Below are 27720 nucleotides of genomic sequence, written 5' to 3'. Positions count from 1 at the left end.
CATCTGAGTTTGGACCTGTCTTTGGGGGCTCTTGCTTGACAGTGATTCCAAAGGACAAAGACCACACTGAGTCCAAAAACTACAATTGATTTGGAACCCCATTATTGATTTGCTTGTGGGATGTGATGATGAAGGGAGCCCTTAAATCACTTTTGGGGGGCAGCTGAGAGCCCCGTGAATTCCTGCGAAAGTTAGAACCAACCAGCCCCTTCCCTGCATTGAGGATGAGAGAGTTGTGAGAGGCAATTCTCAGACCTGGAATCTAATGCTTGGAGACAGAGCCCGTCATAAGGCCCTATGTTTACTATCAATTTTTGTAGCAGTAGTTTGAGAAGTACTGAAACAGAGGGGGGAAGCAGGAATCCCAAAGAGGAAGAGGAGAAAAATGGCCCTTAAAAAAATGGCAGTTGATGGGCTGTTTTCTCAGGGTGAAAGTGTTACTTTTTAGCAGCTAGCTTGTTGTTTTTGTTGTTTTTAAAGATTTTATTTATTTGACAGAGAGACAGAGCGAGAGCGAGCGAGCGAGAGAGAGAGAGAGAGAGAGAACATGGGGGGTGGGGAGGGAGCCTGACACAGGGCTTGATCGCAAAACCCGGGGACCAAAACCCAAGCTGAAGGCAGATGCCCAATGACTGAGCCACCCAGGCGTCCCACAGCAAGCTTGTTTATGAAGTAGTTTCTGTGGAAAAATCACATCCTCTGAACTACAGTTTAAGTGCCTGCCTTCTGCTTTTAGGAAATTTTTACTAATAGTTTCATTAAATAATTATCCTTTATAATAGATTCATTTACTACTTGATTAATTATTAAAGAAATGAAGTAACATCCAGTTATTAGAGCCCACTAATTGCCCTTACAAATATTGTAAGTTGCAAACTTTCTGGAAGAAATGGGCTTTTTATTTTTATTATTACTTTTTTTTTTGATTCATAATGGCTTTCACAATAAAAATGATAGTGCAGAAGAAATATTGACAGCATGACCAATGGCTTGGCCTTACTTCCAAGGATCATAAGTGATCATCAGAGGTTATGCAATGGCACTTGAGAGAGGGAAGAATCAAAGGAGGAAATCAGAATTCTCCGGCCAGATGTTCCATTTGTTTGGACCAGACCCTTTCACCATCTCGCTCCCATGTCCCTGGCTGGGGATTCATTGCAGGCAGCTGCACCGCCTTTCAACACGTGACCAAGCCAACATCCTTCAGGCTCTACAGTGATGAATTTCACCTCCAGTTATAAAGGGTCTGCTTCTCTCTTGGAAGTGAGAATCCAAACCTTGAATTTTATTAAAAAAACTTTATTGAAAACACAGCGAGTGAGAAAATACAGTTCAATATCATGGGTTTAAAAAACACACATATTGGGGAAGATATGTGCTATGGTGAGTGCTGTGAAGTGTGTAAGCCTGAGGATTCACAAACCTATACCCTGGGGCAAATAATACATTATATGTAAATAAAAAGAATTCACACACACACACACACACACAATGGGTATCTTTAAAAATAGGTAATAATAAATGCATTTAACCTGTTGGTCCCTGGTGAGCTGTAAATCAAGGCCTGAAATCTCAGAACCCCAGGTCATCCCATGAGCCCTGGCAAGAGTGGCTTCGAATCACATTCTGGTGACATTATAGATGAGGCACTGGTCAAAGGCTGTTATTTAATATCTCCAAACTTGAGTTTATCTGCAAAAGAAAAAAGGTCAGTGATGTGATCATTTCTCAGGGTTATTTTGAATTTAAATGGATATTTTATAAAAGCTCAATAATTTCCTGGTCGAAGTATTCTCACGTATATGACTGTATATTCCAAATCACTCCAACTATGTTTAACTGGTGAGGTTATGCAAGCCAAATAGTGGTGTCTCACTCAGTTTGGGCCTCTAGGCCAGAATACCATAGGGTCACTTATAGACAACAGAAATTAAAATCTAACTTGTGACAAGTGAATGGACAAGAGGAATACCAATATGTTAATGCAGACACTGAGCTTGGCTCCTTCAAGCAGCTCATGGTCTCGTTGGAAAGGCAGACAATTGCCTTCCAGAATGCAATGTCTCTGGTAGCAGTTACCACTGGAAAGTAGTGAGGGGATGGTGGAGGCCAGGTGCAGCGGCTTATTACTTTCACTTTTAAGAAGAGTGTTTTTCACAATCTCCTTTGAGGTAGGTTATGATGAAATGTGAGTTGGATTGGAGAAATGTTAGCTTTGCAGCTGGCTGGATAGCCAGACCCAAAGGATATTAACAGGTAGGCAGGTGAACCTGTTGAGATTTCCAGTGGTAGACCATGGGCTCTGAGGCCTTGTCTTATTTAGCTTTTATATTAGTAGTTTAGTAAATCATAGAAGGCATACTCATAATAGTAAGCATAAGATACACAGCTGCCAGAAACAACTAATTCAAGTGATGATGGAATCAATATTTATAGCAATCTTAATATGTTGTACTTGAATCAAAATAAATCAGATCCAAACTTGAAAGGGAGGACAACTTCACTTATGATTGCAACATTGTATCCTTTTAATACACCTTATCTTTTGCGCTGGTTAGTCAGTTTCTCTTCCTACAACAAGGGATCCCAGAGTAAGACAGCTGATAACAACTTCTCATGGGGCCTCATTTCATAGGGGGAACTGTGCAGCTGCTAGGCGCTGGATAAAGGGAGCAGACTGGACCCATGCCTCAGTCTGCCCTCTTACCATGACAGAAGTAAGGGAGGTGTGTTAATCAGTTTTGTTTGAAGTTGAAAATGACATAAATAAAACTCCAAAACCAAAAATACATCACCTGTCACACTTACAAATTCCAGAGATAAACCTGCTTACAGCCTAGTTGGAGTCAAGTGCTTACTGTAGGGAGAAATCTGCCTCTCTCAATCTCTTGATTTTTGTTTCCTGTGTGTTTTAGTCATTCCACAACATGTTCTTACCAAATGGTGACACACAAGACCTTTAACATCCAGGACTTACATTAAACTAACTAGCACAATGAAAACCCCTTCCCCACTGGTTCCAACAGAGCCCTAAATTGGGCTCCCTTGACTTGTCTTAGATCACATTCCTAAACCAATCTCTGTGGACAGGATAGGGTGGCCATATCTAGGTCACGAGCCCATTCTTGATTTGAAGAGGTTAATAGCAGTAAGTTAGAACTATTTATATCCCAAATACATGAAATAGTTCCCATATAAAAGAGGAGCCCTGTGAATAGCAGCAAAGGGAAATGGACACTAGATGGGTAAACACAACAGATGTCCACCCTGGAGGAAATATTCCCATTGTACTATTCATGATAATACTAGATAAGACTGGATAGAATATGGCTAGAAGAACTAGAGATGAAAAAACCAAGGGGAGGCATGAGAGCTGTTTTAAAGTTTGTGGAGAGTCAATGAACAGTCTTCATGGAGAAGAGGGCTCTGGTTTGATTTCTTAGATTCAGAGGACAGAAAAAAGATTGTTGGGTAGAAGATGCTGGGAAGCTAACTTTAGTTCAATATGTGAAGAAACTTTATAATGACTTAAGTTGTCCAACAGTGGTTAGTCCCTGAGCAAGCTCTCCCTAAAGGGAGGGACTGGCAGGAATTCTTGGGGATGAAGAGCCTTCCATTGGGTGGAAAGCTGCATTAGATGACCACCAAGGTATCTATTTTATCTTTAAGATTCTATAACTCTTTGATCTTTAAATAGCATAGCAAGCATCTAATGTACTACCTTGACAGCCTTGTTAGAATCTATTTCAAACTGCCAAAGACCATGGAAATTTGAACCCTTTGACCAAGTTGATTAGGAATGCCTGTACACATGGTTACATGTCAATATTTGTATAAATGTATTTTCTGTTGGTGGAAAAGCCCAGATAGATTTTGGGGAGTCACTTTGTGCATTTCTTGGCTTAAGTTTAAGCATTAAGAAGCCTCAGAAATGCTCCCTATAGCCTGACCTGGAGATTTCTTTTTATAAACACTTTGATCACATTATGACTGAAGGAAACTGGTGAAAAGAAAGGAAGATCAATTTTATTTTCTGCAGCAGGCAGATCTTATGAGTGTGGAAAATTCCTTAATAAATGTTTCTTTATTTATAGTCTCTGAATAATGGTAATGATAATTATAATGATTATAGTTTTCATTTATTGAGTGCTCACTGCTAATATTAATATTTAACATTCATTACTATTACTAAAAATAGCTGATCTCATATACTGGGAATGATTTGAAGGACTTCACATGTATTATCTCATTTAATACTCATAAGACCTCTTTGAGGCAGGTACTATGATATTGTCATGTTATCAATGAGCGGATAGAGGTGCAAAGTTTAATAACTTGCCAAGTTCATAAAGTTAGTTGTAAGAAACAGTATTGCAGTGTGCCAAAAATGGTCTCATATGTATTATCTTCTATAAATCACACAGTACCCCTATGAAGGAGATGTGAATAGTTCTGTTTTATAAATGATGAAAATGAGTATCAAGAAGTCACTTGCTAGCTAGCAAGTAGCCAATCAGAATTAGAGTTAATCTGTCCCCAAAACTTGTGCTTTAGGGGCACCTGGGTGGCTCAGTGGGTTAAAGCCTCTGCCTTCGGCTCGGGTCGTGGTCCCAGGGTCCTGGGATCGAGCCCCGCATCGGGCTCTCTGCTCAGCAGAGAGCCTGCTTCCTCCTCTCTCTCTGCCTGCCTCTCCATGTACTTGTGATCTCTGCCTGCAAAATAAAGAGATAAAATCTTTAAAAAAAACAAAACAAAACAAAATAAAAAAAACTTGTGCTTTACTCTCTCCCATATCCCAGAATCCAGAATAGCCAAGGCACCTCTGTCTGGATTAGTCCTGGATTCTGGTATGAATGACTTTTCTTTTCTTTGGGGAAGATTCTGCCACACTGCCTTCTGCTGGTCTGGGGCACAGCTGGTGACACGCAGTGTCCACTCAGCTCCTCCTGGCTTCCAGAGAGTGGGAAGAGAATCGCAAATTCACCTGCTCTGTCTCCAAATTTTTTGTTCCTTGGGGGACACCACGGTCTATTATCTCTCAGCCAGGGACTCCCCACAAAACAGAGTTTCTTTACTTTCTGCTGTCAGGGACCCTTTGGGATTGCCAACTCTTTGCCAGGATGGCAGGTCCCATTTTCTCAGAGTATGTTTTTATGTAGCAATTGACAAGGATTAAAGAAAGAAATAACAATCAGTGGCCATGATTTATCTCATTAGTGTCTTATGCCTTGTAACTACTCTGTTGTATTTTTAGTTCTGTTCGTAAGACAATGAAGCACCTGGCCACCCAGGGGCATTCGTATCTTTATAATCTTTCCATGCTCCTGAGGTAGTGAGTGATTTTATGTAGATTAAGAATTCAAGAATAAAAGTGATCTCCCTAAATTATCATGAATTATATGTATGACATCTAGAATCTCTGTGAAAGTATGTGTTCAGAATCTCCATTTATCTGTTTGATCTCCTCTTTATATTTCTTACTCCATGTTATAATCTACTCTTCATAAATGTTATTGTGCTGAATACAATGACTTTCCTGGTGAATATGCTAGAAACAGTTCTAAAATGGTGAGAGTGACGTGGGTTCTGGGTGAGAGAGTCATTCCTGAAATGGTCTCGGGGAAAGAGTGTCCTGAGCCCAGTCGGCATAGGAAATAGCACAGCGAGTGTGGAGAACTGGACCAAGGTCATGGCTGGGAAGGCAACAAGCTAGGGGGCCAGGAACAGAACAGAAATAGAGAAGGAGCTGTAATGTCAGCTCCCAAATAGGGATAGGGTCCTAATAGATTTGTCAAAAAAGCATGACATCCCGTGCATTTTGTGTCTACCTTTGTTAATGTATTATACTTTTTATAGAGATAGAAAATAAAATATATAGTTCTTTGCAGTGATTTTTCCCTTGTGCCATCTCTACTTGGATGGTATCCTTTCTGCTCATGCTCATTTCTTCTAGTGGCAATTTTCTCAAAATGAAACTCAGTTCAGAACTTCCAAATTAAGGAGTACCCAAATGCATAAGAATTTAGAGACTCAATGCAAATGTGATCTCAGTCCTTCAGTGTTGCTGTACAAAGTTTAAAACTTCATCTGTTGTTATCAGCTTAGTCTTCGCTGTTGCTTTTATAGAAAGACCATCCAGGACTCGGCAGAGGACACCCTCCCCCCAATCTGTGGTTCTGCTTTCTGTGGTTTCAGTTACCCATGGTCAACCGCAGTCCCGAAGCAGATGATCGTCCTTCTGACGTAGCATCAGAAGGTCAGCAGATGCCTAATGCTGTGTCACCGTTCCTGGGTCGCTGACCTCACCTCACCTCATCACTCAGGCATTTTGCATTTCCCTTCATCACAAGAAGGGTGACTGCAGATCAATGAGACATTTTGAGATTCACATAGCTTTTATGACATTACATTGTCGTAATTGTTCTACTTTTTATTGGTTATTGTTAATCTCTTACTAAGCCTAATTTAGAATTTATATTTTATCACACACACACACACACACACACACAGTATATATAGGGTTTAGTACTATCCACAGTTTCAGGCATCCACTGGGGGTCTTGGAACACATCCCCCACAGATAAAGAGGACACTACTGTACATAATTTCTGAAGCCTATTCAGGGACTTCAGAAAGCAAGAATGCTCGTTATTTAGTTCATGATATCTGATCTTGAAGGAAGGAACCTCAAAGACTTAGCTGGTGGTTATTTACCTGGAATTGCTAACCAAGCTTAAAGAGCCACATAGACCCAGCAATGTTACAGAGAAATTTGCCAAATCAGCTGAGAGATCAGTGATACTTTATTAATTAATCTCATCTTAAATACCTTGGCTCTTGGATCAGTATACTCTCACACTTGGCTTTTTCAGTATTTACCTCAGAGGTCCTAAAGTATTCATTTTTGCCTACAGGACATGTGGTGATGGTATTATTGGTGAAATAACAGTGGAAATAAATGTGCTCATTCACACTACTCAAAACATGTAAGCTGTTCGAGGAACATTAACCTGAAGTTTCTCACCAAGCATCTTGTTTGTCTCTGCCCTCTTACTTAGAAATCTGGCACTACTCGTATGAGTAATTGTCATCTTTTCCCTGTTACCACCCTCCAGAATTAAGTTTCAGACGCAGAATGGGGTGAGGCTTGAGGAACAAAGAGAAGAACCAAGTAGCTCAAGACTGACTTTCCAAGCAGGACCCCAATTCCCAACCACGTGGCGCTCACAACGTGCTTTGGGCTTGGGCAAAGTGGCTCAAAGGGTAAGGGTGGGCTGGAAAGCAACAGTTGGTGTTCTGTGGATGAAGAGAAGAAATGCAAGGGAGAAGCGTCATACCGTAGTGACATATGTTGGTTCCTCAGTAAATCCAAATGCAATCAGGTACTGACTGAATGCGTATCACTGTGCTCAGAATCAAGCATTGGTTAACATTTCCATGGGAGTTTAAATGGGTCGCAGGTTACTGAGTCCTCCAGAGAAATCTGTCTGTTAGTCGCACCCTATATGGCTCTTAGATAGATGGTCAGTGAGACATCCTTCAACATGCTGTTTTAGGCATTTGGGGTTTGATAAAGAAAAAAAATAGTTCTATCATCTCTGTGTGTATGTGTGACTTGGTAATGAACTTTACTTTACCATTTAATAAGTGGTTATATTATAGTACCTTTTTTTATGATCATACTGAAAAATGTTATCAGGGGAATCAGCTATAAAAGCTTATGGAAAATAAGTACTTTTGTATAAGTGAACTAATCTGAAAATACAGGTGAGAAAAATTGTGTTTTCTTGGAGACTTGGAGAAGCTAGAATGGGCTGGGGGTGGAGGGCAGTTAGTAATGGGGGGTTCGGTGAGCATCTGGCTACACCAGCACACAGAGGGGCTCCGGGGCAGGCATGGCAGGCACTGGGGTCAGTCAGTAACTGCTTTGGAGTGAATGGGCTCTGATTTATTTTGAGGCAAAGCAGAACTCCCAACTCAAGGGCAAAAGCTGAAGAATGAGTTTCAACCTATAGTTTGCCTGTTGCTCCAGCTGAATTTTATTGGCTCAGTCACAACTGTAGATGCTCTCATCCCAGTAAAAGTAAATAATTTTTGGATGTCTATGTATGAAGAGTTTTCACCTGGTTTATGGAGTTGATGCCTCAAAGAGCTCTGTAAAATGGGAGTCCTTGCCCAGTCATGTCCAAAAATCTCAACTGTGCCTAAAAGTTTCTGTTCAAACTCAACTATCTTTACTCCCATTGTGGTATCTGGAGTTCAGCTGTGTGATCCATATCCTGGGGAAATAACTGTGTATTCATTATTTAGGTTGATTTTAAATTTCTTCAGAGCTGAACAAAATTAAGATGATCCACAATAAGAGCTATTCCTAAGAAATTGGTAGAATAGTCTTTTAGAAATGAAGGTCTGCCACAGAAATTGCTAATATTTTTGTAAATCAAGTTAACGGAGCCACTTGGATAATGTTAAAAAATATTTACTTAACTGTGTTTTAAAACTCCATTTCCTGGCATCCAAATGTTTAAATAACTGCACCATGGTAAACACGCAAGTGTCATTTTGCTAAAGAGTTTATTTTGGCCAGAAGCCGTCACATTGGTTAATTAGCAAAAGGATGATGTAGTCTTCGGGGAGAAAGTACTTAAATATGACATTCAAAAAACCTTTCTAAACATTAATGTTAAATCTTTAAAATATTTAGAGAGAAAACTTAGGGATTTGTAACACTAGGGAACTTGCATAAATTTCTTTATCTGACTTCAAAATAATTATCATGAGATTTCTATGATTCATCCAGCCTGAAATAAAATAATGAGCATGAAATAAAAGCAGGGAAATTGATAAATACATGCTCCCCTTTAGGGGCTAAAGGATTTATTTTGACAGCATTTCCATCTGCACCAATTGTTCTAATAAAGATAATTTGCATATTTTAAAAATTATGAGATTCTGCTTTTCTCCTTTATGGAACACACCCATCAAATAAGACAACAAAAAAACTTACAGAGCCCTCCTAAAGGTTTTTAATTTTTAAAAACATGCCTGCACTTTTTCTGCCGATCACTGGTAGTGCAAACAGTGCAGTGCTGTGGCAAGAGCCTGAGGTTATTGTAATAACAGAGGGAAAATAAAATAATGCTCTTGAAAGCTCCTGGCACATAGGAGACCATCAATAATCAAGTATTAAATTCTTCATGGAGCTGGAAATATATGGAAGAAGCAGAATTTATTTGGAAATTTTACTTTGAAAAATCTTAAAATTTCCCTGGTTCCAAACTTTCAACCAACATATGTTGCACCCTTAAATGCATTTGAAGAGACCTTGGAACCACGTGCTATAGCAGTGTAGTTCCCATGCCAGTGATTAAGAGCAAGTGTGGTTTATTTTGTCTTCATTAGCAAGAGCTGACAAGGAACCTAGTTTTCTTAGTCTCAACTAAGAGAGGAGGAATCAGCTTTGATTGACTTGAAATACTTACTTCAGTTTCAGTGATAAAGTCATCTGGAGGCAAAGCCACCAAATGAATCAACTGTTTCTAAATTCACATGGGAGATTTGCACAGGTACTCCATTTTCACCTGCAAAAATGTCAGATAATTCTATTGTGTATAGACCTTCTTGGCCCAGCTCCTTGGTCCCATATTTTCCTTACATGTAAAGGAATTCTATATTAAAAAGAAAAAATAACTGATGACTAGGTTACTGATTGTTTGAATATTTTTATCACAGACCTTGTTAGTTTTCTTTGAGGAGTCTGTTTAAAGGGCAAATAAGCATGCTCACCTGTGTATTGAGAAGAAGAGGAATGAGCACTTACTGTTCATTGAACAATAATGAATGATTGTGTCCAATGATTTGTGAACTTGATCAAAATCAGCTCTTAATCTTTCCAGCTGTATCAAGTTAATAATCATGATTAACACATAAATAACTTTAGGCTTTCTATAGATCTCTTAATTTAGAGAATATTAACAAGGTATTGGGGAAGCCATAATATTTATCACTGTATTTTCAATTCTGTAACACCTACAGGTTAAATTTAAATATCTCTTGTAGCAAATCCATTCCACCCATCCATCCAGCCAGCCGCCCACTCACTCACCATAATTGTACTGAACACCATGAAAAGGTTAGGGGAAATGAACTCTCAAGAAATTTGGAGATCCCAGATATGAGAAATTCCAGATGGTAACATAAGGAAAGGAAAACTTCTCCTCTGCCCTCTTAGATTATTCCCTTAGTCTGGGTACTGGGAATTAACAGGTCCTGGGAATTATCTGTTAGCAGAACAGGTTTATATCCTATGCACCTGGGGAGCCTCACAGAAAAGAAGCGAAAATCCCCCAAAGTGGTTAGGTCTGGGAGCTTATGTACCATTTCAACAAAGGATGACAAATTGCACAAAAATGTCAAGACAGAGGAAAAGGGATGTGGACTTGTAGGGCAGTAAATTGTGGGAAGGTAAATATACAGAAGAAAGCAATGGAAAATAAGGGTTATTTATAAGGTTTGTTATGCAGACTTCAGTCAGTGTGTCAGTGTGTGTGTGTGTGTGTGTGTGTGTGTGTGTGTGTGTGTGTGATGAGTCATGTTCTCTTCCTGGGATGGGAAAGGAGAGAGGGTCCACTTTCACAAAGGGAAATTTATGCTTGCTTTGAGGCAGAAAAGGGGAGGAGAGAGAAATTCTCCTATGTCTGCTGTTTTCTGAATTGCCTTCAGTTCAAAAGAATCCTTAAGTCAAAGTGGCATATTTTCAGGGTGGCATATTCTGATTCTATTCAATAGCAAAAGAAAGCTAACTCAATAGAGATCCTTTTCAGGGTCTCCCTCTTACTACTCGTGCCATTTCTTAGGATTAATTTCTCTGACACTCAGCTATTTTACCTAAGATAGAGATGGTAATTCTGATCCTGCCTATGAGGTCAGAATACGGACTGAGAACTGTGTGTGAGCCCTTTGTAAACTGTTAAGAACTTTACCCTTGTTGAGTATTACATATTAAGTGCTGAGTGTGGTGTAAACTCCATGCTAGTTTTTCTCAATTAAACAAAAAGCGCTGCACCTGGAGAATCTCTAGGTGGGCTACAAGAGAGGTTACCTTCTATTCTCTTGAAAAGATTGTTTCTTTTTCATATCCCTAAATCTATATTAATAGCCTTTTTCCCTTTATTTCAAAATATATTATGACATCCTTTTAAAATTACATTTAAGATTCTTATGTGCTTTCCTCCCCAAACCGTTACCCCCAGTTGGCAACCTTTGTTTAAAACATAATAAATAGTTCTCCAGAAAAGTATTTGTGATGGCTTAAGCCCAGGATAGGACTCCTGGAGGAAATAGCACTTGCACTGGGCACAGAGGGAGAGATGGTTTGGTCATAACAGAGACAGAATGGTCTGGAATGAAGCAAATCATAACTGTAAAACAAAGAGATAGCAAGAACAGAAGGTGCAGGGAAATAGAACTATAAAAATATCTTAAAACATTTTCAAATATAACCCCAAAGGTAATTTAATTATTTAAAAATGGTCCCTTTTGAGAAGTCAGTTCAATGAAGATCTTTGCTTTATGAATCCTGGCTCCTCTTGTTTTATTTTTTATCTTTCTGAAGAAAAGAACATGATCTAATTAAAGTTTGAAGATGAAGGTCAGTGTCAAAATGGCTACATGTAAGTCCTCTCTAAGAATTCTATTCTTTCATAACAGAAAGCAGCCTTAATTTGGCTGAATGCCATGGTGATTTTTCTTTTCAGTAAGAGCTTTGGGTAAAAAATAGTTATCCAACCCTTCTTCTGAAAAATGCAGCAGAACCTGTAGAATCAAACAAAACAGGCTTTTTAGACACAGGCAGCCAAGTAATTCCTGAAGTTGCCCAGCTCTGTTTCCGCAGTGAACCAAGAGGGTGCACCTTGACAGAGATTATTTTCACGTTGGCAGACAGGGAAAGGACAGTGAGATGCTTTCCTGCGCTACTTCCCGTAGTGCAGATCTGTCACTACGCCAGACTCAATAATGACATGAACTAAGCCTTTCTGGAGACATTTGGGATATAAACGATTACTACACATGTGCATAGTCTCTTTCAAATCTCTATGTTCAATATAAATGTCACATGTGTTCTTCCTCCTCTTTGGAAGATTCTAGGAGTGCCTGGCAAGAAGAGGCTGCTGACTGGAGTCCAGAACCAAGCTAATCAACTCTCCTGAGTCAAAACAGTGTCTGAATGATGAGTCCCCAGGCAGATATCAGGAATGCAGAACATTTGGTGAGTTTGCATATTGTTACCAGGAGCCTCTTGTTTGCTCTGCTGGTGAAACCAAAAGCCAAGAACTTCATGGGGAACCAGAAATTCTTGGGTCCTAATGCAGTTCTTTGAAAAGCCCTTTCCCATTCATTCACTCACAAATGCATATTGGCTTATGACCCTGTGGAGTCCTACCCTGTAGAGTCTGTTGTGCTGGGGGCTACAAAGGACAAATGATTATAAACATTTCAATCTCTATCCTAGAGGAGTGTTTGGTTTTGGGGGGAGAGAGGCATATAGTTCAGACTTCACCCTATGGGTGCTGGAAGCCATTAAAATGTTTAGACACAACAAGATTGTGCTTTTAAAGAGGCCAGATTTGAGTCAACTCAACCAAATGGAAGTTCTTTCAATAATCAGTAGTCAAGAGATGATCGTGGCCTGAACTAAGGCAGTGGAGTAGAAATGGAGAAATGTGGCCAGGTTTGAGGAAGTACCACTGAAGATCTTGACCATTAACCAGATGTATAGGGGGGAAAACCCTATGACAGAAACTCCACAGGAGAAGAGGGTGAGTCCATGTTTGGAGGAGAGCTGGATATAACATTGGGAAATAAAACTGGTGACCTGGTTTCATTTGGTTAGGGCAAGAAGTGGAGGGAACTTTCAGGGAAAAGCATAAGGATCTAGGGACATGATCTTACTATACAATAAGGCAATGTTTTCCACAATGGATCATGGCTTGTTAGTGGGCCAGGAAATCACATTAGCAGGTTTTGTTGTGCAGTATTAACTTTTAAAGCAGCTTTGTTGAAGTATAATTTACACACCATAGGATCTACCTATTGTAAGTATGCAATTAACTAATTTTTAGCAAATTTACGGTTATAAAGCCATCACCATAATCTAGTATTAGAACATTTCCAACACCATACAAAGTTTTACCCTCATAATTCATTCAAATCCTCAGCCCTAGGCAACCCCGGATCTGCTGTCTCCTTATATTTGCATTTTCTAGACATTTTGTATAAATGGAATCATACAATAGATAGTCTTTTGTGTCTAGCTTCTTCCGCTTAGCATGTTTTTGAAGTTCATCTATGATGAACATGTATCAAGAGTTTCTTTTTATTGCTAAATAGTCTGATATATGGATATACCACATTGTGTTCTCCAGTTGATGGGCGTTTGGATTGTTTCCAGTTTGGGGCTAATATCAATAATACTCCTATAAACATTTGTGTTTAAGTGTTTGGATGGAAATATGTCTTTATTTCTCTTGAATATATCCTTAGGAGTGGAACTGCTGTATCATATGACTGTTTGGCTACATTATTTTTGAAAATGGCTCTTCCATTTTACATTCCCAAAAGCAGTGTATAAGTGTTTCAGTTGCTCCATACTCTCCGGCTGGTAGTGTTAGTCTTTTGATTATGACTTTTACAGTGGATCTATAGTGGTATCTCATTGAGGTTCTAATTTCCCTAATATGGTTGAGCACCTGTGTTTATTGACCATTCAATATGATATGACCACACAATATGATATTGCCATATCTTTTGTGCATTTTGTAATTGGGTTGTTTATCTTCTTATTGTGGAATTATGAGAGGACTTGATATATTCCTTTTTCAGGCATAAGATTAACAAATATTTTCTCAGCAAATTTTTTTTTCCCCAGGCTGCAATTTGTCGTTGCATTTTCTTAATGGTGTCTTTTGAAGCATATAACTTTTTGATGAAATATAATTTATCAATTTTTCTTTTATGGATTTTGCTTTTGGTATTTTCTCTAAGAACTTTATCAACCCAAGGTGATGAAGATTTTCTCTTATGTTTTCTTCAAGAAGTTTTATAGTTTTAGCTGTTACATTTAGGTCTATGATTCATTTTGAGTTAAGTGTTGTATATTGGTATGAGGTAAGAATATAACTTCATTTTTTTTGCATGTAGATATACAATTGTCTTTAACAATGAGTATATTTTTTAAAGACAATGGAAGATACTAGAATGCAGCCCACATTGTTTTATAAAATGTATACATATTCCTTGTGTTTTCTGAATTGTGAAAAATAAGAGGATTTATTTTTTGGTTCATGATCAAAATATCTCCAAAACTAATTGCATTATGGCTTCCAGGATATAGATTGCAAAGATTTGGGAAGGAGGAAGAGGGGAAGGTAGGAATATATTGAGAACAATGGTCATGAGAGAACAAGCCCAGAGTCAGGACTTATTTCCAGGATGATGACCAAGCATAGAGTGACAGGAGCTGGTGAGGATCCTATCATGTTCAGTCACTCAGGCTCTAATAAAAGCCACCATGAGTGGAAGAAATCTGTGAACATGCAATAAAGGGAGTCTGTGCTTCTAACATGGAGGATTAGAGTAAATTCTTCAAGGGAGAGAACATTTGAGTTGGACTTGCGAATGAAGAGTCTTTGTCAGGCACCCTAGGGAGGGAATCACAGGGAAAAGCAGGGGTCTGAAAATGAAGAGATCAACTGGAAAGAAAAAAGCCACTAGCCCCTGAGGTAAGAAAGGATAGAAAAGTAAGTCAACTACAAATGACTCTTCAGTTATTCAAAGTTTGTATTCTTTAATTCTTGAAGACTCACTTTTTCCCCCAAGCAATAAGCTTTAAAAATATATAGATATAGATATAGATACAGATATAGATATATATTAGTGTTGCTGGTAATGACAACCTGTCCATACTTCTATTTTTTTACTTAAAAAAAAAATCTATAGCATCAGGAGAAGTTAGAATACCTGGCCTGCTCTTTGGTGGTATTCTTCCTCCCCCACCCAATAATCTATGTCAATATTTAGCTCCTTTCAATACTAGGACATTTTTCACAAAGTCAAGCAAAATTAATGGTGTGTTTATGTAGGGTCTTTGCTCCAGTTATAATTTGGATTCTTTCAGGATGCCTGGGTGGCTCAGTTGGTAAGCATCTGCCTTCAGAAGCTCAGGTCATGATCTCAGGGTCCTGAGCCTACGTGTTGGTAGGGAATCCCTGCTCAGCAGGAGTCTGCTTCTCTCTGCCCCCCTACTTGTGCTCTCTCTCTCAAATAAATAAATTAAACTTTGAACAAACAAACAAATAATTTGTATTCTTTTCCTGAAAGTTAATTTCCACATAGAAGCCAAAAATCTGAGGTATATGCAAGTGCATATATTTTTTTTTTAGTTCACAAATATGTAAAAAAATTTCTACTTGATATCTATAATAAATATAGCTGTCTACCATCACTATGCTTTTACTTTTGACCTTGAACAAATATAATTTTAAAAGCCTTGATTGCTTTACCTGTAAATTAAGAAACCTGGACTATATAAATTTCTCTTGTCACCATAGAGGCATGACCATTTTAGGCATCCCCATAGACATCTTCAGTGTAACTTATATTCACTAATGCAAGCCAAGGTCCAAAAGTATCAGATAAATCCAATGGGACAGAAAGTGTGAATAGTAACAGTCATCCATACACATTTATAAGAATTGACACTTCATTTCACAGTAAACTTTTAAATTCTTAAACATATGAAATACATTGCATTTTCTTATGCAACCAGTTTGTAACAAATGTGGTTTTCCATCTTAGGGCAGTTACGCACTTAGTCATTTATTCAATGAGTATTTCTGGGCCACATATGACATGCAGAGTACTGCCCTGGGTCCTGTAATGGGCACAGACACCTGAACACGGTCATCTTATGATCTAAGGGAGCTAGGACAGGATCATAAATAAGTACAGTGCTAGTCAGTACAGATGATCAATAGGGCAAGGGGTCACAGATAATAGTTACTATCAAGTACAAGGGTGTGAATACTCATTTCCACATGTGAGGAGAGAGACCCCAGAGGGCGGGACTGGAGAGGAGACCTTTGCATCCAAATAAACACCTGCTCCCAAGAATGATGCAGACTACTTGAAGGTTAGATCATCTTGGCAGAAGAGCAAGAACATAATTTGTGTTGGTATGAGCCCATGAACCAAACAAGTTTAACTTTTAGATCTATAATCCTTGATAGTGTCCCCTCAGAATGCTGTAGGGCATTTTCTTTTATTTATTTATTTAATTTTTTAAAAAATTAAATTTATTTATTTTCAGCATAACAGTATTCATTATTTTTTCACCACACCCAGTGCTCCATGCAATCCGTGCCCTCTATAATACCCACCACCTGGTACCCCAACCTCCCACCCCCTCGCCACTTCAAACCCCTCAGATTGTTTTTCAGAGTCCATAGTCTCTCATGGTTCACCACCCCTTCCAATTTCCCCCAACTCCCTTCTCCTCTCTAACTCTCCATGTCCTCCATGCTATTTGTTATGCTCCACAAATAAGTGAAACCATATGATAATTTGACTCTCTCTGCTTGACTTATTTCACTCAGCATAATCTCTTCCAGTCCCGTCCATGTTGCTACAAAAGTTGGGTATTTATCCTTTCTGATGGAGGCATAATACTCCATAGTGTATATGGACCACATTTTCCTTATCCATTCGCCCGTTGAAGGGCATCTTGGTTCTTTCCATGGTTTGGCGACCGTGGCCATTGCTGCTATAAACATTGGGGTACAGATGGCCCTTCTTTTCACTACATCTGTATCTTTGGAGTATATACCCAGGAGTGCAATTGCAGGGTCTTAGGGAAGTTCTATTTTTAATTTCTTGAGGAATCTCCACACTGTTCTCCAAAGAGGCTGCACCAACCTGCATTCCCACCAACAGTGTAAGAGGGTTCCCCTTTCTCCACATCCCCTCCAACACATGTTGTCTCCTGTCTTGCTAATTTTGGCCATTCTAACTGGTGTAAGGTGATATCTCAATGTGGTTTTAATTTGAAACTCCCTGAGGGCTAGTGATGATGAACATTTTTTCATGTGTCTGATAGCCATTTGTATGTCTTCATTGGAGAAGACTCTGTTCATATCTTCTGCCCATTTTTTTTTTTTTATATGATTGCCTGTTTTGTGTGTGTTGAGTCTGAGGAGTTCATTATAGATCCTGGATATCAACCTTTTGTCTGTACTGTCATTTGCAAATATCTTCTCCCATTCTGTGGGTTTCCTCTTTGTTTTTTTGACTGTTTCCTTTGCTGTGCAGAAGCTTTTGATTTTGATGAAGTCCCAAAAGTTTATTTTCACTTTTGTTTCCTTTTCCTTTGGAGACATATCTTGAAAGAAGTTGCTGTGGCTGATATCGAAGAGATTACTGCCTATGTTCTCCTCTAGGATTCTGATGGATTCCTGTCTCACGTTGAGGTCTTTTATCCATTTTGAGTTTATCTTTGTGTACGGTGTAAGAGAATGGTCGAGTTTCATTCTTCTACATATAGCTGTCCAGTTTTCCCAGCACCATTTATTGAAGAGACTGTCTTTTCTCCACTGTGTATTTTTTTCCTGTTTTGTCGAAGATTAATTGACCATAGAGTTGAGGGTCCATATCTGGGCTCTCTACTCTGTTCCACTGGTCTATGTGTCTGTTTTTATGCCAGTAACATGCTGTCTTGGTGACCACAGCTTTGTAATAAAGCTTATAATCAGGTAACGTGATGCCCCCCATTTTATTTTTGTTTTTCAACATTTCCTTAGCGATTCGGTTTCTCTTCTGATTCCATACAAATTTCTGGATTATTTGCTCCAGCTCTTTGAAGAATACTGGTGGAATTTTGATCGGAATGGCATTAAAAGTATAGATTGCTCTAGGCAGTATAGACATTTTAACAATGTTTATTCTTCCGATCCAAGAGCATGGAATGGTCTTCCATCTTTTTGTGTCTTCTTCAATTTCCTTCATGAGTGTTCTGTAGTTCCTCAAGTACAGGTCCTTTACTTCTTTGGTTAGGTTTATTCCCAGGTATCTTATGGTTCTTGGTGCTATAGTAAATGGAAAATTGGGGAATTGGAAGGGGTGGTGAACCATGAGAGACTATGGACTCTGAAAAACAATCTGAGGGGTTTGAAGTGGCGGGGGGGTGGGAGGTTGGGGTACCAGGTGGTGGGTATTATAGAGGGCACGGATTGCATGGAGCACTGGGTGTGGTGAAAAAATAATGAATACTGTTATGCTGAAAATAAATAAATTTAATTAAAAAAAAAACTAGGTTGTTTTAAAACAACAACAACAACAACAAACTATGTTGATTTGAAACCCAGTTTTGGAGGCTGGTAGAGACAGTTTATAACAAGCATGTATATGAACTTATATACCTGCTAGAAAATGGTACTGAAGGGAGAAGCCAGGACTTGGGGTCAACATCTAGTTTTGTCGTTAACTAATTGTGAAGCCTTGAATGAATCTCTTAATTTTACTAAACATAAGTATTCTCAGCCCCAAAATCAGGGCTCTGAAATAAATGATCTCTAAATTCCCTTCTAGTTCTTATGATTTTTGCCTATATTTATAATTTCTTCCGTATAGAGGCAAATCCCCAAGTTTCATAGATTGATATTTACTCCTTACTACAAATACCAAGACTGTCTCTGTAAATTGAAACGGATCAGCCCGGGAGGACTGCTTGCAAAAATTGATGTGAAATGGTACATACATGTGTGTGGAGAGCTGAAGATTCAAGAACAATGATTATCTTTTTGCTTCCTATCAGCATCAGTACTAATCAAATGGTTGAATTAGCTCAGAACCCTTTGCAAATCAGCCTTGGTTATTTGCAAATGAGGAAGTTCTGAGAGAGCAATTGCTTAGCATTTTGTCTGAGAGCTGTAAATAGAATATGAGTTAATTGCTCAATAATACAAAAATAATTTATCTCACAATAGTAGAGTGGAAAATGTAGGCAATTAAAAAGAAAAACAGAACACAAGCCAGAAAAGCAATATCCAGTGGGAGACAGAGTTCTTTAATCAAGGACATTTTCCTGGGTGTCCTGAAATCATTCCAGAGGCAGCTGTCCCCTCAGCCAACATTCAAGACTGGTTCTTTTTGTAGGTTTTTAAAAGAAGCAATGCAAATGTTTCAATAACATGTTTGGGGTATGGTAGGCATGTATTAAAGGATTATTTTGTCATGAGTCCAGTTGCAAGGAATGTGCTCAACGCAGAAGAGGTTTTTCCAGGACTTTGTCCCTAGTGATAACAGGCATTCCTCCAGCAACTGCCACAGAACACACTACCAGATCCCTGAAAAGTGATTTGCTGGTCATGATGCCTGGAGCACCCCTGGATGAGAAGATCTACGTTGAAGGAAACGGCCCCAGTAAATACACACTCTAGTTACTGAGTCTGTGCTGACCTGAGGCTGTAAGGAAAGCCTGAGGCTTTGGATTACTCTAGGACAAGAGCCCATCACCTGTTCTAGTGATAAGTCATGTTTATTTCCTCAAATCTGTTAATTGATCATTTGGGATGGGGAGTAGGCAGGGTAGGGGTGATGGCAAAGGACAAGTCACTTAGTCGAGAGGGCCAAAGGATGAAAGACACAGGAGTAAACAGTTTCAGGCATAAGGCAAAGACAAGTAGTATGATTTGATGGACAGAACATGAGCTTGGAAGCTGGCCGGACCCAGGACCCAGGTGTTCATCTTGACCCCAGCACTTCCTAACAGCCTGACTTTCTGTTGTGGTCTCTTCATCTGTAACTCAGAATAACCCCTCCCTCCTAAGATTTTGTGAGGGATGAGATAATGTTGTAAAGGGCCTCAAATACAGTGAGCATTTTTAAATGACCTTTCCCTCTCTGCCTCCAGTATGGTTACTGGTTATGATTACTGGGTCCCCCCAAATGTAAATGTTGAGGTCCTAAACCCAACACCTCAGAATATGACTGTATTTGGAGATGGGGTCCTTATGGAGGTAATTAAGTTAAAATGAGGGCCTTAGGTGGGTCCTAATTCCATATGACTGGTATCTTAAAATAAGAGAAGGTTAAGGCCCAGACACACAGACAGAGGGAAAACCATATGAGGGTACAGAGAGAAGAGAGACATCTACACACAAAGGAGAGAAGCCTCAGACAAAACCAATCCTGTTTAGTACCTTGATCTTGAACTTCTAGTCTCCAGAATTATGAGAAAATAAATTCTTTTGTTTAAGCCACCCAGTCTGTGGTATTTCTTACGGCAGCCCTAGCTAACCAATATAATATCACATAGCTAACCGCCACCCCACCCCCAGCAAAAGGGCACATGGCAAAATCTGGCCACAGCAGGGAGAGAAATCTAACATCCAGAGCAGCTGTAGCTGGTAGGTAATGGTATACTAGGGACACCTGAACTCACGGGAAACCATTTGGCCTGTATCTATGTGAAGCAAAAACAAATACTCTGAATGCAAAGCTGTTCAGCATGATCCTAACACAATGTAAATCTCTGATAAAACATAAACTTTGACTTATGAATAAGGGAAAATACAAATTGTAATAGTGGTCATGTTAAACCATTTATACATAAAACCAGGCAGTATGGGAATTATATGCTGGATGAGACTAAAGTATTTTGTTATTGTTGCTGTTATTATAAAGATGATTAATTGGTATATAATCAAAATCTTAAATAGCTTACAGACCCAAGGGTGTTGGTTTTATAAAGTGTTTCAGTTTGAACCTTGAGTGGACATGAGTCTTCATTCTGAGAGCCTTTTTCTACCAGTCTAACTTCTTGGAAACTCTCAAGAGCTTGCCTGCTTCTGGAGGAAAGGCAGGTGAATAGGATGCACAGGGAATGACTTTCAAAGCAGTATCTCCTGTCTGGAACACACTTAAATGTTAGCTATTGAAATGCTTTAAAATGCCTTTCTAATGTGCCGAAGGACAATTAAGTGAGATTTGGAGGTCTCTGTGCTTTCTTACTGATCTGATTACTGTGGGTCTTTTTTACAGAAACTGAAGCTCATTTTATTTTAATAACTGTGAAGTGAGTCTGGAATGTAAATTCAAGCTCTCAACAAACAGCATTCCCTCCTCAAGGAACCCTACCCCTGTTGCCTTTAGCCTGAATTTAGGGGAACTCAAGCCACTGAGGTAAAACATATTAACATTTTGCCAACATTGCTTCAGTAAGAAGGAAAGGAGGAAGGATGGGAGGAGTGATGGGACAAAGGAATAGGAAGAAAGAGAGAACAAGGAAGAGAGAAAGTGTGCTTTTAGTTCCAACATGTGAAGAGCTTGGAAGTCACCATTCCCATTTTTCCCAACAAGAAAAAAGCCAAACAAACTGAAAACTGATAACTTTTCTTGGATCCGTTGGAGAACTGAGGTTACATGGCAAATGGCCTCCACAAAATTGGAGAGAGAAGCAAATAAGGAAAATCACAGTCACGCTTAGCTTACTGGGAGAAGAGGTAACTAGAGAAAGTAGCTGGTAGGAACACTTAGACGGTCATTTTGACAAATTGCTGCAGGCAGAGTGTGGACTAACTTGAGAGTTAAACATTCTGAGTGGTTAATCTTAGGGAAGGCTCACACTTGTGCATTTTACCTCTAGGAGTCCCACAGGCTCTTCTGGAAAAGATCAGAGAAAAATTCTCTCCTGTTTTGAGAATGAGGAGGGGAAAAACAATCCTTTAAATTACGCCCAGAGGAAAAATAATCACTTTGAAATACACACAAAATATTCTCCATGACAAAGAATTCTCCTCCAAGGTGAAATACCTTATCGATCTGGAGAAGGGGGAATTAGATAACTCTAGGCCTCTCCAGAGGCTTACTCCTCTTGTAGCACATAAGGGGAGGGAAAAAAGTGGCTAAGAAAAACTTCTGGAGCTCAAGACCAAGGGATTCCAACCCATTGAAAGACTGAGATTTAATCATAAAGTTAAAGAATGCTTCCCCTCTGTCATGTCTTAACACCACATCAACAGGGCTCTAGTATGATAATGGTGGATTATGACTAAAAGAGCTATAAGGGCTTCTATTTGAGGAGTTCATAGGGAAATGCAAAGATAACAGGGGAGAGAAACAAACAAGAGGACTAGAAGAAACTGAAGCCACTAGCACTAATAGTTAACAGAAAACATTAGCTCCTAGCCAGATTAACATAGAACTTCACATTAAAAAGCCGGTTGTCTCAGTTCCTATCACCTAATACATCATGTCTGGCCTTCAAAAAAAATTACAAGGTCTTCTCAAAGGAAGAAAAAACACAATCTGAAGAGAGAAAGCAAGCATCAAAACTAGACTCAGATACATTACAGATTTTGGAATTACCAGCTACCTAATTTATCTGGAACACCAGGCTAGCTCAATCAGTAGAGCATATGACTCTTGAACTTTGTGTTGTGAGTTCAATCCCTATCTTGGTTATAGAGGTTACTTTAAAAGAAAAAAATGTTAAAATAAATAATAAAATAAAATAAAATTATGACTAATATATTGAGGATTCTAATGGAAAAAGACAATATATGAGAATTGATAATTAATATATGCAGCAAGATGGAAACTCATTTGATGAGGCTAGCATTACTGTAATTCTGAAACCAAATAAAACATCACAAGGAAGGAAAACAATAGACCAAATGTCTCATGAACATAGATGCAAAACTGCTCAAAACAATGTTAGCAAATCAAATCCAATATGCATATAAATGTAAAATCTGAAAACTATAAAACTCCTAGAAATTAGCATAAGAGAATATCTATATGACCTTGGATTTGGTGATGAGGTTTTAGGTACAACACCCAAAGCGTGATGTATGAAGGGAAAAAATTGATAAGTTGGACTTAATAAAATTTAAAACCTCTATTCTATGAAAGACACTGTAAAGAAGATTAAAATATAAGGCTCACATGGGGAGAAAATATTTATGAAATACATGCTTTTTAAAGGGTTTGTAACCAAAATATATAAAGAAAACTCAAGAAGAAAACAACCCAATTTAAAAATGGGCAAAGAATCTGAACAGGCACTTTACCATATGAGATCTACAGGTGACAAATAAGCATATGAAAAGATGCTCAGCATCATTTTTCATCAGAGAATTGGAAATTAAAATGATAATGAGATACCACTTAGTAGAATGGCTAAAATTCGAAACCCTGAGAACACTAGATGCTGAAGAGTATGCAGAGCAACAGGAAATCTCATTCATCTCTGGAGGAAATGCAAACTGGTACAACCACTTTAGAAGACAGTTTGGCAATTTACTTCAAAGCCAAACATAGGCTTATCATAAAACCTAGTAATCGTGCTTCTGGATACACATGTAATTGAGTTAAAAGTTCATGTCCACACCAAATGTGCACATGCATGCTTAGAGTAGCTTTATTAATAATTACCCAAGACGTCCTTCAATAGACAAATAGATAAACAAATTGTGGTACATCCTGAGAGAGAGAGCATGTGAGAGCATGAGCAGGGAAGAGGAGCAAAGGCAGAGGGAGAAACAGACTCCCTCCTGAGCAGGGAGCCTGTTGCAGGACTCAATCCCAGGACCCTCAGCCAAAGGCAGCCACTTAACCAACTTGAGACACCCAGGTGCCCCTGTACATATACATTTTAATCAACTATATTAAGGTATAATTTACATACAAAATAAAACCAATGCATTTTAGTATGCATTTTGATGAATTTTGTTATATGTGTGGAATTGTATAACTCAGAGTAACACCCTTACTCACTTCTCTTGACCCTTGGCAATCATGGATAGGTATGGTTATAGTTTTGCTTTTTAAAGAATTTTACCTAAATAGAAATACATTTAGGCCTTTGTTTCTGGATTCTTTCACTTAGCATAATCCTTATGATACTCATTCATTTGTGTTTATCAGTAGTCCACTGTTTTTTTATTTTTGAGTGGCACTTGTTTATAGGACTCTCCCAGAATTTATTTGTTCCTTTACTGGTTGATGGACATCTGGCTTTGGTCCAGTTATGGGCTATTACAAGTAAGGCTGCTAGGCACATTGTGTACAAGTCCTTCTGTGGGTATATGCTTTCATTTTTCTTGGGTGAATACCTAGGTGTGGAATGGCAGGGTGATTGTGTAGGTTTCTATTTTTAGGAAACCAACAGCCTTCCAATGATGTTCCAGTTTTCATTCCCATAGCAGTGAATGATAACCCCAATTGCTTTACTTCCTTACCAACACTTAGTAGGATCAGTCTTTTACATTTTAACCATTCTAATAGAGAATACCACTCTAGTAGAGTGGTATCTCATGGTGGTTTTGGTATGTATTCCTTAGTGGCCAATGTTGTAGAGCATCTTTCACGAGCTCATTTGCCCTCTGTTTTCCTTCTTTATTGAAATGTCTGTTCCAGTCTTTTGCCCATTTGTGTTTGGGCTTTGTATCTTCTTATTGTGCTGTGTGAGTTCCTTATACATTTGGGTTATAAATTCCTTATTAGAAAATATTTGCAAATATTTTCTCCCAGTTTGTGGCTTGCCTTTTCAGTCCTTAAATATCTTTTGAATACTGAGAATTTTTAAATTTTATAAAATCAACATATCTTCTTTTTCTTTTAATACTTTGTGCTTTTAATGTCCTGATTGTTGGAGGCCATGGCACGGCTGGAGTCGAGGACCAAACCAGGCCCTAACTTGTGTCTCCTTCAAAGTCTGGACACCTTGACAAGGTTAAGGACGGGAAAGTTGAGAGTTGAGTGCACTGAAAAAGGGTCTGTGCTATCTGTCGTGCGATCGCCTGCCTACGTGACTTCCCACACACTCTCCCTGCAGTAGGGAACAATGTGGCCAGAGTCCTGAGTTCTTAGTTAATCCTTGTTGTTCTGTACCTCCCATGATCCACTCCCTGGTTGATTGTCTTGCTAATGGATCACAAGGTTTGCTTGTAGTTAATGTAAACTTGTTATAGGAACTTGTGGTCATCTGACTAGCTACTGATGTAATGCTCCTCCTATTCTGGTTTGCCTTATAAATGCTTGTAAGATGTGGAATAAATTGGCACTGTTGGACATCCTCTTCAGTGTTCCTCCTGCCCCCATCTCTTTGCTCTTAACTTTTTTTCATCATCCTCTTAGCCCTCATGGTTACCCTGGTCGATTCGTTGTGCTGGTGGTGACACCTGATTATGAAAATTCTTCCTAATCCAAGGTTACCAAGATTTTCTCTAATGTTTGCTTCTAGAAGTTGTATATACTTTTAGCTATTGCTTTTACGCCTACAATCATTTTGATTAATTTTTGTGTGTGGTGTGAGATAAGGAACAAAGGTAACATTTTTTTACATAGGTATAGCCAATTGTTCCAGTATTATTTGTTGAAAAGATTATCCTTGCCGCCCTCTCCCCCTTGGTGCCTTTGTCCAAAAAGCAAATCCATTGACTGGGTAGAGAGGAAGGATCAGAATGAAGAAGTGAGAAGTGGACCATCCCTTTCCCCAGTATAACAGTCATTTTACTGGAAGAAATTATTTTTAAAAACTCAACCATTTAGTTCCTGGGAACTATCCTAAGCATATATAGGAAATGAGGAAATACTCATTTAGGGAAATCTACTTAGTTTGGTGAGAGCAAGAGTCTGTGGCATCTGAGCCATGACTTGCTTCCTTCCTCCCCACCCTCAAGCTACATCTAATGGAAACACTCACTGCCTTTCATGCTCTACTTCAGGCAGCTCTAGCCAAGACTTATATGGGGGCTCTTGCTCCCCACCATATCCTTGAATATGGCTGCAACTTCACCTTGTGAGAGGCAGGCTACCTGTGTTTCTCCCCCAGTCCCCACCCTGTGCTGCAGAAACTCTATTCCTATCATACATGTCCCAAGAGACTGAGGCTCTCTTCCTTGACTGTACTCATGGTGTAGAAACACTATCTCAGAATCAGCAGTCTGGGAACAATGGAGCCTCTTCTGTATTTGCTCATAATGGCAGAGGTTCCAGAAGGAGCAGTCAAGCCAAGAAGGCCAGAGATTAGCACCTGCTCCCTTCAGCATCCATTAGTACAGCAAGGATGTCACTGCCAGATAAGGAGGCCATTATCTGTACCTCAGCTCCTCTGTATCTGTACCTTAGCTCCTCTGTAGTGGTACAGCTTCTGCTCAAAGAGAGAGGCAAGCCTTAAGAACTGAATGGCAAGAAATTAAATAACCTAGATGAAATGAATAAACTGCTAGAAATACAAACTACTGAAACTGATTCTGGAAAAACCTGATAATCTGAATAGATTTCTAAGAAGTAAAGAAACTGACTTAGTAATTTTAAACCTTCCCATAAAGAAAAGTCCCAGATAGCTTTACTGATGAATTCTTCCAAGCGTTTCAAGAATGAATACCAATCTTTTTTTTTTTTTAAAGATTTTATTTATTTGACAGACAGAGATCACAAGTAGGCAGAGGAGGCAGAGATAGAGAGGAGGAAGCAGGCTCCCTGCCGAGCAGAGAGCCCGATGCGGGACTCAATCCCAGGACCCTGAGATCATGACCTGAGCCGAAGGCAGCAGCTTAACCCACTGAGCCACCCAGGTTCCCAGAATGAATACCAATCTTTCACAAAACCTTCTAAACAATAAAAAAGGAACAAATATTTTCCAAATCATTCTTTGAGGCCGGTGTTACCCTGATACCAAAACCAGATAGAGACAAGAGAAATCTACAGATTATTCCTTTAGTATGGAGGCAAAGATCCTCAGCAAAATATTAACCAGCAGAATCCAGCAACATATAAAAAGGGTGTCAAGTATCAAGAGGGATTTCTCCCAGGAATGCAAGAGTGATCTAATATATGAAAATCAAGTATTATATGATCTATTCATAAAATAAATGACAAAAACCACATGTCTACCTCAATAGGCACAGAAATATAGATATTTTTCAAATGGCCAATAAGCACAAGAAAAGATGCTTAGTATCTCTAGTCATGAGGGCAACGCAAATCAAAACCTCAATTAGATGCCACTCTCGACCCACTAAAATGGCTATAATAAGAAAAACAGACATTAAGCTGTGTTGGTAAGAGAATGTGGAGAAATTGGGACCCTCAGTCACTGCGCAAAGATTGTGCAGCCACTTTGGAAAACAATTGGCATCTCCTCACAAGTTTCAGCAGAGTTAACATATGATCCATCAATTCCTTCCCCAGGTGTCTATTTCCAAGAAAATTAAGACCATTCTATACATAAATTTGTCTGTGAATGTTCATAACATCATTATTCGTAATAGCCACAATGTGGAAGTAACCCAAATGTCCATCAACTGCTGAATTAATAAACAAAATGTGACATACCCATGCAATGGACTATTACTTAGCAATAAAAAGTAATAAACTACTGATTCATACTGTAACAGGGATGAACTTGAAAATATTATGCTAAGTCAAAGAAGTCATATACAAAAGGTTAGATATCGTTTGATTCCACTTACATGAAATAATCAAGAACAATCAAATCCGGGGCACCTGGGTGGCTCAGTGGGTTAAAGCCTCTGCCTTTGGCTCCGGTCATGATACCAAGGTCCTGGGATCGAGCCCCACATCGGGCTGTCTGCTCAGCAGGGAGCCTGCTTCCTCCTCTCTCTCTCTGCCTGTCTCTCAGCCTACTTGTGATCTCTATCT

At 39.0% G+C, this 27720-nt stretch overlaps 1 long non-coding RNA gene across 1 annotated transcript; it reads right to left on the bottom strand.

Annotated features, from left to right (window-relative positions):
* Positions 1-1107: 1107 nt before the first annotated feature.
* On the bottom strand, positions 1108-27720 carry LOC309864701. Its single transcript, XR_014311700.1, has 3 exons — positions 27531-27720; positions 1533-1692; positions 1108-1277 (listed from the first exon to the last, which is right to left on the bottom strand). It is a non-coding gene; the product is annotated as an uncharacterized lncRNA (long non-coding RNA).

Source organism: Mustela nivalis (genome assembly GCF_964662115.1).
Source record: "Mustela nivalis genome assembly, chromosome: 5".
NCBI classification, from domain to species: Eukaryota; Metazoa; Chordata; class Mammalia; order Carnivora; family Mustelidae; genus Mustela; species Mustela nivalis.
Note: the sequence above shows the minus strand (reverse complement) of the source record. Positions and strands in the feature narration are given on the sequence as shown.